Here is a 15,014-nt window from a genome sequence, read left to right as displayed (position 1 = left end):
AGATAGCTCACAGATACGAAGGAAAATCTGAAGCAGCAGGCCTTGGAGAGTTCAGGGACCAGAGCAGCTCCAGGGATCTGGGAGGCAGGAACTAATGAGTGTTGTCTTCAGAGCACCTTGGCCAGGATGAATCAGCGCCAATCACTGTCAGTCCTTGTAGCCCATGATTCAAAATTCAAATTCCAGGGAAAGAGCATCCTCTTGGCAGGACACTTTGACCATCTCACCGAAACCATAGACAGCCAGTGGGAAAAGGGGTTGTCTCCCAAAGAAAAACTGAGAGATTGTAACCAAAAGGGAGAAAGGATGAGTAAGACCCAATCTCTGCCCGCATGGAGCTTACAATCTAAGAAAGACATGAACTCAAAAACCCATGTAAGAAGGCCAGAAGGCAGAACACCGGAAGTGACATAGGGACCAGAGAGCTCATGAAAAGAGAAAGCACATTCAGTTGGAAGAAGGGTTCCATTAAAGAAAGCGGTCTGGAGGGGAGCCCTGGAAAATGACAATGGGAGATGCAAAGAACAAACAAACCAGGCATTGAGTAAAAGAGCAGAGACAAGAAAGTATTGAGGAAACAGCTAGGAGTCCCATCTGATGAAGTACAGGACAAGGAGGACTGAGAAGTTAAGATCGTAGGTTGGGTCCAAGTATATAAACAATCAATACCTGTTACTAAAAACCAAAACTGAAACAATATAAAATCCCATCATCCAGAGAGAAAGGACTTCAAATATTTTGGTGAATCTCCTTCCAGATAGCCCTCTATGCACATGTATACACCAAAAACTTTTGGAAGAACAGACAATTTATAGGGGTAAACTTGAGAAGACACAACTAACGGAATGTGGAAAATGAGGGAGAGGCGTGGCAAAAGAGGGGCACCAAACATGGTGGCTGGGAGAATGGGGTTATTATTAACAGCTAAAGGGAAATCTGGACAAGCTGGCTGGGGACACAAAAGATGACTCTGGTTTAGGACATGCTGAGTCTGAGATGCCCACAGTTCCTCCAGGCTGACCTCTCAAGATGTAAACCTTAAGCTCAAAACAACAGGGCAGGCTAGAATTACACATTTAACAGTCATCTGCAGAGAAAGGCTATCTGAAACCCTGGGAGGAGTGAGGGCACTGAGGGAGGGGGTGGGGAGAGAAGAAAAGAGACCAACAACAGAACAGGGTGCGGGGGGAGTGCAAACATTTGGGGGCTGACAAGAGGACTCAAAGTCAGAGAAGCAAACAGCAAAAGGAAAACCAGACCTCCCTTGTCACAGAAACTAAGGGAAGAGGCAGCCTCCAGAATGACAGGATGGAGATGAAGAAAAAACCACAGCACAGTGACTGCACAGTCACTTAGCAAGATGGGGCTAAAAGCTAGATTGCAAAGCTGGAGGTGACAGAAAGAGAAAGCTCTAGAGCCTGAGGGGCAAACAAATTTGAGTCAACTTTGAGGAGAGAGAAAACACAAGGAAGTTAGCAGTTAAAGGGGAATGAACCAGTCGAAGGATAAAATGTCGGATGTTTTAAACATCATCATCGATGGCCAATATGATTTGCTGCGTAACTGCTACGTGATCAACACAGATCTAGTGTTTTATTGGTACATATTTAATCTTCACCACACACAAAAAAAGGAGCCAAGAAGGTTGACAGATTTGGAAACTGGGCCTCTGAGAGATGTCATGACTTTGAGATTACATGGCAGTTAACAAGTGGAAGAACCTGATGCAAAGAAAAGGAACACTGACAAAAGTCAAATCGGGGGAGGAGGCCAGAGGACACCCTGGCAAGGAAAAGAGTACTTCTCCTCAGACATAAGTGAAGAAATGCAAGCAGACAAATCTTCAATGCAGGAGTGAACTTAAGAAAAGGCTACCTTCCAGTGGCTCATTTTGGATCAAATGAAAAGAAAACTGCAGAACAATTTTAAGTGTACGCTCTAGTAACTGAAGAAAATCCCCTACATACCTGTATATTTTCTTTCTGACAAATACTGCTAAAATGCTGTGAATGCACTAAGTATTAGTTTAAGGTGCAGAAATAAAATTTCTACTTTTATTTCATATTGTAGTCTACTAGGGATTTTTTAAATTCCTACTGAAAATTATGTGTATTTATATATTTAAGCAGCCTTATGATAAACAGAAACTTCCTGAAAACAAAAATAAGGGCCAAAATCTCTTTGCATTAACACGAACTAGGTAAAAAGTCTATGGCAATTTCTCCTTACGATTGTAAACAAATATTTTTATATAGTTCTAAATCAAACAGAGCCTAAATTCTTCTCACATTTCATTAGTTCACAGATGTTTCAGTATTTTGCAGAAACCTCATTACTAACAGCAGGGTAATATTTCATTTCATTAAAAATGCTATTTCTTGACTCGATATTGCATCAATTAAATTATGGTAAGTAGATGAACAGTCTATCCAAATAAAGAATGGGTAAGGGAGAACACAAACAAACAAACACACACACACACACACCACACTTTGATTACAGTCTTCTGATTAGCTACCCAAATCATAAATTTTAATTCAGTGTTGCCTGATTAAAAAGGAATATATCTCAATGCCTCGTTTAAATTCCAACTGAAGAGTTTACAGTATGAAACATGGAGCATCCTCTTCTGAAGTAAGAGCTTGTATAATAAGATTTGCTTCTGTCCAAAAAAGGGGAAAGGCCACCTAACAAGAATGTAACTTGGGAAAATATCAAAACACATTTTAACTTCGGCATGTCAAGGTCAAATTGCAGACTGTTTGAATGGCCACATTCATTTCACTGTAATTCAAATTACCCAAAAGTTAAAAAGATGAAGGAGGGGTTAAAAGACTTCCTGTTTATTAAGGGAGCTGCTCAACTAGTCCCATATACCTACCTCGTCACTCTTAAGTCAAGGGTCAGCAATCCAGGGCCTGTGGGCCAAATCTAGCTCACCACCTCCTTTCGCAAATAAAGTTCTACTGGAACACAGCCAGCTCATGCATTTACATAGTGTCCATGGCTGCTTTCATGCTAAAAGCAGACTTGAAATTACAGCAGAGACTATATGACCCTCAAAGTCTAAACTAGTTACTATCTGGCCAACCTCTGCTCTACAGTGTAATGGACTGAGGGAAGCTGGCAAGGCCTCAATCCACTCACCCTAAAATGTACCACAGATAATACCATGAGCCTGGGCCACTGAGCTACAGACAGTGAGTTCCCCATGGGATGGGTCCGCAGGCAGAAACACAGGGCGCCAACCTAATAAGGAACATCGGCCTGACTGTTCAAATCACCACAGGATTCAGAAGGGATTCTACAAAATCACCATTCCACCCACCAAGCTCCTAATCTAATCAATCCAGGCTTTCAACTTCCCTTATTGGTGAAACTTCTAAGTCTATTAAAATAAAAATTTTAGGCTTCCAAAAGAAAAAAAAAAAGCTCTGCTCAACACAGCACAATGTTCAATTTGTAAAAACATATGGTCTACAGGAAGCACACGATCTTGCTGGCGTAATTCTCATTTACAAGGTCTCTGAACCCTTTAATTCCAACTATTCTAAGAGAGGTTGTGCGCATGTGCTCCTTACGGGCTTCTCTCACCCCATCTGAAAGCAGCTCCTTAAGACTTTCCTCCAACCCACCATATGTCAATGAAACACAATTCTGTTACAGCACAGATTGGAGAGCCAAAAACGTTCACTTGGACAAAAAAAGTATGGAAAAGAAACAGTGAATGAAATGTGAACGGGAACTAGGAAACCTGGACTCCAGTCGCAGCTCCTTCACTAATGCTATGCCACTCTATAAATTATTAAATTTAATAATAAATTATTAAAATGTATCCATTTTAAAGTTGTGCCTCAGTTTCCTCATGTGCTAAATTAGTGGTTCTCAACAAATTTTCTGTCTCTATAAGCCTCTCACAAACAACATTTATGTCACAATTCTCAAAATATCCTGGGGGCACAAAGTTTTTAAAAAGTCTCTCTTTTCTTCTGATATCTTCATCACCCCAGAGTGCCCCACCCACCTCAGGGACTCTTTATGTCATTCTCATTTACTTCTACACAGCAATTTATGAATATCCTTTCATCACGGGAATGTAAGCTTCAGGAAAGCAAGCACTTTTGTCTATCTTGTACACAACTGTACTCCCCAAATCTACAAGAGTCTCGAGAGGGCGCTAGAAATGGTGGTTGAATAAATTAGCGTTATCAAATGTACCTCCCCAACAGGGTCTCTTGCTTACTTACTCTCATTTTCCCCCCTGAGGGACTGGAAGTTTCCTCGTTTCTCTAATACAATTTGAAGCCACTTTTCATATACAACATACCTCACTATCAGGGTAGTGACCATAATACTGAAGCAACATTACAGTACTAGCGTTTTTCTGTTTATTTCATGTAGTGCCAAAACGCTGTTAATACCAATACTACCGTTTAAAAGAATCCAGAATTCATCTAATAGAAGTGAAACTAAATATTTCATGTATTTCAGAAATATAAAGTACTAACATACATAAACATAAATGTTAAACCTGGATTGTTCTAATTATCTGTGATAAGATATAATACTATCCAAAGAATTTACACTAAACAATACTTAAAGAAAGTTCATCCTAGACAAAATTAAAACCAAATTTTGATATTATTATTATTAATTACTGGACCTACTGGTGTTCAGGCTACAAAAGAAGGCTTTGGGAAAACCCAACAGCTAACTTCAAATATTTTCAGGGCTACTATGTAAAAGATAGGTATGTTTTATTTGGATTGGACACTAAGAAACTGGAATCAAAAGGTAAAAATTACAGAGAAACAGAGCACTGATGTATAAACAAGAACACATTTCTGAAAATTACAGCTATATGAGAGTGAAATAGGCTGCCTTGTGAAGAACTGACCTTCCCATCACTCGAAATGCAAAGATATGGGATGACCGTCATTTCAATCTTTGCACCAGGTGGGAAGTTAGACTTTTCGACTTCTAAAGGCCCTGCTGAGATTAAATTCCAATACTATTCTGACACCACTCATCATTCTGAAGGACATTCTGAAGTGCAGCCGCCTTTTTACAAACACTACAATTGCATGGTGGTGAGGAACACACTACTAGTAAAGTTTGGTGGTGGTGCCTAGATTTATGTGAAGGCACCAGCTGTTTTACCCACTATTGCTTTTGCAGTGACCCCCTGAAAAGGTCTCTGGGAAGTCCGAGGCTCCTCAGATCACATTTTGCAAACTGCAGTTCTAGGGATTCTAATGGGCAAAGTTTCTATAAAAAAGAATAAAGAGCAAGGAGATGAGGAAAATAAAAGGAAGGACATCTCTACTTGCCCCTCAAATAAAACCCCCATTCAGTAAGGTTATTTATAAGCTAAGAATTCATGGGACTATCATAAACACCATCTGTCAACGACCAGTGTTTAATCTAATTAAACTTATTTTCATCCCAGAAGAGAAGCTTTTCAACAAAATTATCTTGTAAATTAGACTCTCTGGCAAAGACAGTTTTGAACCAGTGGCCCTCGGGTGCACCCAGCTATCACTACAACACCCTCACGGCCCACCAGGAAATGAAAACCACATAGAATCCACAACATTTAATGGCGTGAAGCATCTACCTACACCTCACCCTTCTCACTCTACAAAGAGTAGTGCAACTCCCAGGAGCAAGTAGGATTTAGGGAAGGTGGAGCTAGGTCAGAAAACTGTCAAAACCTGTGAAAATGTAAATGTAAAAGCCTTTCCCAACCAACGCTGCATCTTAATTCCAAGGTTAATCTCCTTAAGAAAATTTCCTTGAAATTTACATTTCCAAATAGAGAGAATGTACCTGGAAATTCTGCATTGAGAGTCTCACAGCAATTTGAAAAAGAAAATCTGTGAGCACAGCTTTCAACAGAAGAACCAGCTTCCAGGGAAAGCTCTGCCACTAGCAGACCTCAGTTGGAAGCAGAGAATGGACACCACCTACCTCAAAATGTGTGAGGTGCCAGCCCTGCCTAACATCTACAGAGCCCAACTTTGGGAATGATTCCATGGGAACTGTTTTATCAAATATTTTTATGACTCAGTAGAACCTCTTTGCCCCACAATTTATTGAATCAAGAGCTGCAGTCCTCCCAGTAATTAAGGATAAAAATTACTAAGCACAGAAGCTATTTTAAAAATTAGAATAAAATTCAGTCAGGGCAAGTCTAGAACACTAAAAAAAAGTAAAGATACATAAATACATGCTGGAACATGATTATACTTACCTATAATGAACTATTATTATACACTATTATAACTTGTAGGTAAGTGACTAGAAAAGTAACTCTTAAAGATTTTTTAAAGGTCAACGATAGAAAACACTTGAGATCTTTTAACTGCTCTACTACTTTGCCCATGAATCATTAAACCATTTATTTAAAAAAATATAAAATAACTACGAAAAAAGACTTAACAGACTTTAAAAAGCGGGGGAGAGGACAGGAGAAGAGACGGGAACCAATACACATCAAGTGTACTGGGAAAGTAACAAATACTCTAATGAGGTGAAAACCTGTTTCTTTTTATAAGCCACTGTTGTGTACTCTGCAAACCGAAAATATCTCAAAATTTTAAAATAATGTTAAATACTGCAAATTCACAGTTCAGACATATCAAGTGGTCATTTAACCGTTAAAGCAATAGAGCCCTTGGAGTTGCTGAAGCATGTACTAAGTGAAAAGCACTCATGAATATGATATTCAATATACACACTCATATTCATGAGAAACAAGTATGCGGGGGCATCTAGAACTCTCCATTGCAGAACAATTTTAAAATAATCTTAATGGCATAAATCAGCTGTAAAAGAGAAGGTGTATACATCCACATCTGGAAATGGAGTGAGTACAAACTGGATGACTTCTTATAAATATATCAAACTCTGTGGGTATCAGAACTATAGGTTGAACCTTACGAAACTGCCATTTGGGAGGATCAAGAACAGTCCAAATACTGACCATTTCTTAAGGCTCAACCTAATAGCTATCCACAAACAGTCCTCTCAAAGTGCCTCCCTCAAGACAGGTATTTCCAAGTTGCTCACTGTGAAATCCACCTCCAAAAGGATAGCCACGGCGATATGAAATACAGAGTCCCTGCCTTTTAGAAGTCTGTGATGTAGATATGCAGACACACATAAGTAACTAATAAAGGGAGGGTGAAACACTTCTGACTGGTGGTTTGGAGATGGCAGACCTCAGCCAGACTCTAAAGGCTGAAGAACACCTCTTCAAGAGGTAGAAGGAGCATTAGTTAGGGTCCTCTCAGAGCAGGTCTGGATTAAGAAGGTTCTGATGGAATTTATATTTGGGGTAGAATCAATGTGGACACTGTACTCGGTACAGGTAGAAGCCATTGCTTTTTTCCACTCGCGGCAATATTTTTTTTGCCCAGAACGTTAAGATTTAGTTTCTTCAAACACACTTTTGGTAAAAACGTAAACTTTCTGGACGACAATTTGGCAATATATATTAGTTTAAAATATGTATGCCTTCAATGCTACAGCCACTTCTAGGAAATTGCTCTATGAAAACTGTTATACCCAGGCATAAGGATTTAGCTATGAAAATACCACAAAATTATTAGGATAGTGAATAAATGGAAATGTAGTTCTTCATTAATAGGAGTCTGGTTCAATAAATTATTTTTACTGATTGAACAAGTACTATGCAGCCATTAAAACAAAAGGAATGCTGATCCTTACATACTGACATGAAAATATTATAATAATAAAGAAAAAAACCCAGCATGTAGGGTCAGTCCAGTTTTTTCCAAAAGAAAAAAAGTACTAAGATACATATATTTTAAAAGTCTGGATGAATATACAGCTAAATGATACCAGTTTTCCTTAGATAGTAAGATGAGAGGAGTATTCTATTCTCTTCCTTCTGCACTTTATTACCTGATTTCTCTCACAATGAGCAATGAAAAGGTGATTTAAAAACTTTTGGGGTGGGGGTCGGAGCGAATTCAGTTTTGTTCTGTTTTAAGAAGAATTTCTTCCCCTGAGTCTATGCCAATTGCTATCTTACTAGATGCCACAGTTTGTGAATTCTGTGTCAAAGCCCTGAAACTATGCCTCAACATTTAGAACTCATGCCATATCCATACTGATTCCATACCCATATACGTTTTAAAAAATTAATAATCAGGGAGGTATAGATGGGCAGCTTTTCAGCGGTTACTGAAAGAGCCTTGTAAGCTATACTTCCAGCATCATGAGCTCTTACAACTGGCTGCTCTGTCTCTTGGGAATCAGAGGAAAAACTGGAATCTCGAAGTCAGGAGCCCAGAGATCTCTGATCTCTGATTCTAGAATCAGAGCAGACCAAAGAGATGTGATGGGAAAAGGCCAACTGTGGCCTTGAAAACACAACAGCCAATGAAAGCAAGATGATGTGAAAAATAAGAGGAGCCTGCCCATTCTATTGCCATGCAGCCAAGACTCAGATTCTTGAGACCTGGGAAATCTGACACAAAAATGTATTCTTTGGATGATATGATGAAAATAAAAAGAACCCAGGGAAGAATGGAAGAAAAAAATCAGAGGAATAAGGGTCCAACGACTGCCAGATTCAGCATAGATTAACGCTGTGCCAACAGCAAAGTGCAAATGAAGTAGAGTCACAGTTCGTAGCATGGCTGAATTTGCAAATATAAAAATAATAGGATGGGGCTTTCCTGGTGGCGCAGTGGTTGAGAGTCCGCCTGCCGATGCAGGGGACACAGGTTCGTGCCCCGGTCCAGGAAGATCCCACATGCCATGCCGCGGAACGGCTAGGCCCGTGAGCCACGGCCGCTGAGCCCGCGCGTCCGGAGCCTGTTCTCCGCAATGGGAGAGGCCACAGCAGTGAGAGGCCCGCGTACCGCAAAAAATAAATAAATAAATAAAATAATAATAGGATGATCGGTAAAGTAACTTCAGCTGCAACGTAGGCAGAATGTCTTTAAATCATAAACTGGACTTACCTTAAATGCAATGGGCATCCAAGGGACCCCTGCAGCTAGTCCACATAGAGACATAAATACCGGCATTGGTATCAAAAGGCTATAAATGAATAAAGTTAAAGAACTAACACAGAGAGAAAGAAGGAAGTCATGATTACATGAGATCCAACTTGACATGAATTTACTAGTTGTCAATTACTTATGTGCCTAGGTTATCAGTAAACATGAGTAGTTCAACCATAATGCAGTTTTGTTCCTTAATAAACCCACTTCTTTCCAAGGTCTCAACTCAAAGAATGCCATTCAGAGGCCATTTAAGGCCAAAAGTGGGGGCTCATTTGCATATAACCAACCATTCCCTTTGTGATTCGGGCAAGTCAAAGGAAAAGGGCAAAATTACCAAGGCATTCCTCTAGAGCACATTAGAATCATCTGGGGCGCTTTTAAAATGAGATGCCTATGTCTCATCCTCAGATATTTTGATTCTATTGGTCTATTGGGGATTCAAAAATCTTGGGCACTAGGATTTTTCAAAGCTCCCCAGGTGTGGACAAAGGTGAAAACCACATTCTAGTAGGAAGCTGGCTAGCCTCTCACCACTCCAAAGATGAATGATTCTGGCTGAACTGTAGTTTATAAAGGATTTTCAGCAATGATCTCCTTCAACTCTAATTTAAGGAACATAAATGCTCCACTTTTCTCACAGTAATAATGGAGCCCTCCCTGAATGTGAAATGACAATCACAACAGGTGACTACTTGTGGTTAATACTGCCTGAACAGCTGGGAAAATGCCAAAATTAAGGTACCCATGTTTGCTACTCTGAGAACATTCCAAAATCCACAATCCTTTTACTGAGAGATTTCCATTTCTTTCCTCCTCATTCCCCTCCAGATGCACTTACAGATGAATAAAAGATGGGAAACAAGAAGATTGGCAGGAGTCCTGGTTACTATGGCAGCAAGTAAATGAAATGCCACAGCTCATGAAACTGATAGTGAGAGCAGGCATCAGGTAGACATCATGGAGCTGTACCTGTCTTGTTGATTGCTCTCCTTCATGCACAATTCAGTTCACTGCCTCCGCCTTATATTTCATCCTGTTCAGAGAGTAGAAGGGGGACAGCACTGGAATGACAGGGAGACCAAGGAGGTAAGAATCAGCAAAGGATACTGACAGTAGAGACAAAAGGGTTATGAGAAAAGCCAATTTAGATTCTGTGAATCTTCTAAGCATCAGTGTATGGGTTTAGCAAAAATATCAGTCTGACTGGGTTAGGAGAAATTTTTTAAAAATATGCCTCGAAATAATCAGGACCTTGGGCTTTGGCAAGACAGTCAGATTTGCATACCTTGCTGAACAACACACCAAAAGTGTCATCACCAACTAAGCCACTGCAGTGGTGTGTATTAACTCAAGTGGTGGGAGGAAGGTACTTACGGGACTACACTGCTCCAAAGAGCAGGGAGGAGAAAGGGCATAAAAGCACAGAGGAACTGAAGGGATCAAAACACCCTTCGAGATTCAGCTACTTCCTAGGAAAAGTGTGCCTTTCCTCCCCTAATCCTATCTTGCAAGTGTAATTATTTAGAAGTACATGTCCTTCCCTAACAAAGCCTCTTCAAGGTTGCTTCCTATTCATCTTTACTAGATGCTGGAGATGCAAAGAACCTGGCACACAGGATGCATTCGATAAATGTTTGATGAATACGTACATCAAAGAATAAATGGAAAGACAGATGAGAGATGGAAGTTACTAACTGTACTTAATTCAACTAGAAAGGAAGAAAGGATTAAACCAAAAAATGAAATAAAATTCAAGGAGAAATAAGATCTTCATTGCAAAAACAAAAACAGCATATATATATAAAATGCATATATATAATGTGTATATATATATATATATAAAGGCAGAGATACATAATAAAGTTAAGCATATCCTGTTAGTCAAAAACAGAGATGTATATGGTCAAGGAACTAGGAACAAACAGGTGGAAGGTGGAAATAAAGACATAGTGGGCGGGAATTCCCTGGTGGCACAGTGGTTAAGAATCCACCTGCCAATGCAGAGGACCCGGGTCCGAACCCTGGTCCGGGAAGATCCCACGTGCCGCGGAACAACTAAGCCCGTGCGTCACAACTACTGAGCCTGCGCTCTAGAGCCCATGAGCCACAGCTGCTGAAGCCCACGCACCCAGAGCCCGTGCTCTTTAACAAGAGAAGCCATCGCAATGAGAAGCCCACGCACCGCAACGAAGAGTAGCCCCCGCTCGAAGCAACTACAGAAAAGCCCGTGCGCAGCAACGAAGACCCAATGCAGCCAAAAATAAATTAATTTAAAAAAAAGGGCTTCCCTGGTGGCACAGTGGTTGAGAGTCTGCCTGCCGATGCAGGGGACGCGGGTTCATGCCACGGTCCGGGAAGATCCCACATGCCGCGGAGCGGCTAGGCCCATGAGCCATGGCCGCTGAGCCTGCGCGTCCGGAGCCTGTGCTCCGCAACGAGAGAGGCCACAACAGTGAGAGGCCCGCGTACCACAAAAAAAACAAAAACAAAAACAAAACCATAGTGAGAGACACGTAAAGGTGCCTCCAAACTTCTGAAGATTCTTGGGACTACTAATAAAACCAATGGACATTCGACTCCTAGAGTGTACCAGAGAATATTACAACAAAACTCAGCCTCCAAAAACCTATGAAATCTGGTAACTGAGTCAGCAAGCCTTATGTAGAGACAATAATATTTTACAGAGAATCTGCCATAGGGCATGACAATAAAATTTCAAATTAGAATTGGAAGGAGAGTAAAACCCAAAGTAACGATAGCCCTCATTTTGTTGTGTTTATTTCTCCTTCCAGTCTAAAATCAGCAGCATCTACCCTGGAGTACTGCATTCAAACTTGGAGGTCACATATAACTAAGATAAGCAGAATTTTTAAACTCCCACTGTGCTTCTGGTTGACAACATGTTCTTTTAGGATAAGGCAGAAACTGGCAACAGGCTCTGAAATTTTAAGCTTCAAATGCTAAGTGAAGAGTGGATACCAAGATTTCCCAGTAAGTTGGAGTATTCAACATAAGCATGTTATGCTCCCTCCTGAAAACCTACTAGAACTACTGTAAAGGAGTGGTTTTTTTTGTTTGTTTTTTTAACGTACAACTTTGCAAGAATGAGGGAGAAAGGAGGGGAAAACAGCAATTCAATTTTAGAAAAAAAGCAGATGGAGAAAAGCAGCAATGGGGAAAACCAAGAGTCAACCATATTTACACTGTAGAATTCCCCAAAAGATCTGGGAATTGGCAACACTGAGTACACCTCGGAAAATAGGGGTGAGTGGGGGACTAAAATAAAGTTGGTTGAAAGTTTATGAAAGTTGGTTGGACCTCTAGATGCACGTTTGGAGGTTGATTCTCTGGAGTGGGTAAAACAGAGAAGTACATGGACTGCAGGACACAGGCACAGCTGTAAGAGGAGATATTATACCAAAAAGGAATTAAGAAAAAAAGGCACACTGCATGCTGAAGACCCCTGTGCTCTTCCTCCCGACTGGCTTCCAGAATGACGGCCCAAGGCCTTTTATCATTCAAAGAACCTTCTGTGGGGAATCTGACCTGTTCTAAAGAGACTGCAGTAGTCATTCAACCAACAGCCAGGCCCTGAAAGCCCAACAATGAGGCCGACAAACTCCACCCACACACTCAGAGCATTTTTTAGTCCACCCCGTTAAACATAAGCAAACCACCAAAGATCAGAACACATTTGTGAAAAGCCTTTAACATGTGAGACCAACACAAACAAAATAAAAACTGGAGGAAACAATGCAGAAGGAGAAAACTTTAGCATCTTCAAAGATGAGAAAATACAGCATACATGAAAAAAGAACAAGGCTATAAAAAAGAAAGATTTGGGGAACAAAGGATCTCTTAAAAATTAAAAACCTGACAGAAATTTAAAAGAAATTCTTTTTTAACATAAGGGTTGGAAGATAAAGTTTAGATACACCTCTAGAAAGACCAAAAAGACAAAGGTGAAAATTAAAAGACTGTATGAAACCAAGTGGACCAGTCCAGAAGATCCAAGACAAGAACAAAAGTTCCAAAAGAGGAGAAAAATTACCCCCAAACTGAAGGACACGGGGTTGACAAATTGAAAGAGGCCACTGAGGGCCAGTACAAGTGAAAGAAAAGCTTTCTTCAAGGCACGTGATCATGAAATTTTAAAACACAGGGATTAGAAGCTAGAAAAGAATGGCCTTATGTTTACACATTTCTGAAGGAAACTACTTCCCAATTCAGAATTCTATATTCAGCCAAACTTTCAGACAAATGAGTAGAATAAAAACACTTTTAGACATGCAAAAACTTTAATTCTAAGGCACTGTAAAATTGAAAAAAAATAAGTAAATGTGTCAGTATTATCAGATTTCTTGCTGTTGGAGAAGGGAGATACAAACATAGAAAGGGGAGGCTAAAAAGAAACCTCTGGTGCTGGTTTACAACTGGAGGCATCAGGAGATGTGTACGCGAACTTCCTAGTTCTGTACACTGACCATGTTTACCTCTGTAAGAATGAACACACCCAGACCTTAGTTTCTAAATACCATACCCTACTAAATGCCTGATCCTGAATGGGTCAGGGAAAGTACAAGATGAGCCTGTAACACTTTGTTGTGCTGGAAAATAAGGAAGTACTCAAAAAACGATGGAACGTGCCACAGGACACAAACTAGCCTGAAGGGAGACCTGCTAGCTAAATCTGGAAACATCTGAGCAAAATAATGACAGTAATGAATTATAACCCACTAAATAATACATGAGTTCAAACTGATAAATAAATGGGGAAAAGGGGAAACTCTTGATTTCAGTATAGTAAAAAAAAAAAAAGTTAGAAAAATCACTGTTTCACACCACCACAGTAATAACTTACTCAGGCAAGAATTATCAATGGGGCTTCCCTGGTGGCACAGTGGTTAAGAATCCTCCTGCCAATGCAGGGGACACAGGTTCGAGCCCTGGTCTGGGAAGATCCCACATGCCACAGAGCAACTAAGCCCATGTGCCACAACTACTGAGCCTGTGCTCTAGAGCCCGCAAGCCACAACTACTGAAGCCCACGCACCTAGAGCCTGTGCTCCACAACGAGAAGCCACCGTAATGAGAAGCCTGAGCACCTCAACGAAGAGTAGCCCCTGCTCACCACAACTAGAGAAAGCCTGCGCACAGCAACGAAGACCCAACACAGCCAAAAATAAATAAATTTATTTTTTAAAAAAAGAATTATCAATGGATGCTAAAACTAGGGATTCAAGTTTGATGAGGAATAAGTTATTTACATAAACTCTAATTATCTCCCCACAATTTACTTACTACCAAAGGGGAAAACATTAACTAGATAGTGGAGAGACCTGGTAGGTACCACCCTAATCAAGTATCAAAAGTTAATGTCAATAATAATGAGACAACACAACACATGCCTCTCAGTGTGAGGCTTTGAGGACATATTATTGCTTACGTTGTAGTCCTGCCAAAAATGCATAGTGTGAATCAAATCATGAGGAAACAACCCTAAATAGGGGTGGCATTCACAAAATGACTGGCCTCTACACTTCAAAAATATCAATACCACAAAAGACAAAAAGAACAGCTGAGGAACTATTTCAGACTAAAGGAGATAGACATAAGAGCTAAATGCAATGAACTGGTTTCCAAACTTAAAAAAAAAAGTTGCTATAAAAGAACATTATTGAAACAGCAACATTTGAATAAAGACTTTAGATTAAAATATCGTACCAGTTACTTTCCAGATTTTGATTATATTGTGATTATCCTTGTCTTAAGAAATATATCCCTAAGTACTTAGAAGGTAAAGGGGAATGATGTCTGTGACTTGTTTTCAAACCGTTCAGGAAAGTGTCTGATGAGAGAATGACAAAGCAACTGTGGCAAAATGTTAACCTCTGTGAATCTGGATGAAAATGATTCCTGGGTTCTTCAACCTATTCTTGCAACTTTCCTATAATTTGGAATTATCTCAAAATT

General features: G+C 40.1%; 1 protein-coding gene across 1 annotated transcript in view; it reads right to left on the bottom strand.

Moving 5' to 3' along the window:
* The window catches only part of MRPS6 (mitochondrial ribosomal protein S6), a 65,536-nt gene that overhangs the window by 16,660 nt on the left and 33,862 nt on the right, over nucleotides 1-15,014 (bottom strand). The window lies entirely within an intron of this gene.

The sequence above is a fragment of the Orcinus orca genome, chromosome 5 (genome assembly GCF_937001465.1).
Source record: "Orcinus orca chromosome 5, mOrcOrc1.1, whole genome shotgun sequence".
Lineage (NCBI taxonomy): Eukaryota > Metazoa > Chordata > Mammalia > Artiodactyla > Delphinidae > Orcinus > Orcinus orca.
Note: the sequence above shows the minus strand (reverse complement) of the source record. Positions and strands in the feature narration are given on the sequence as shown.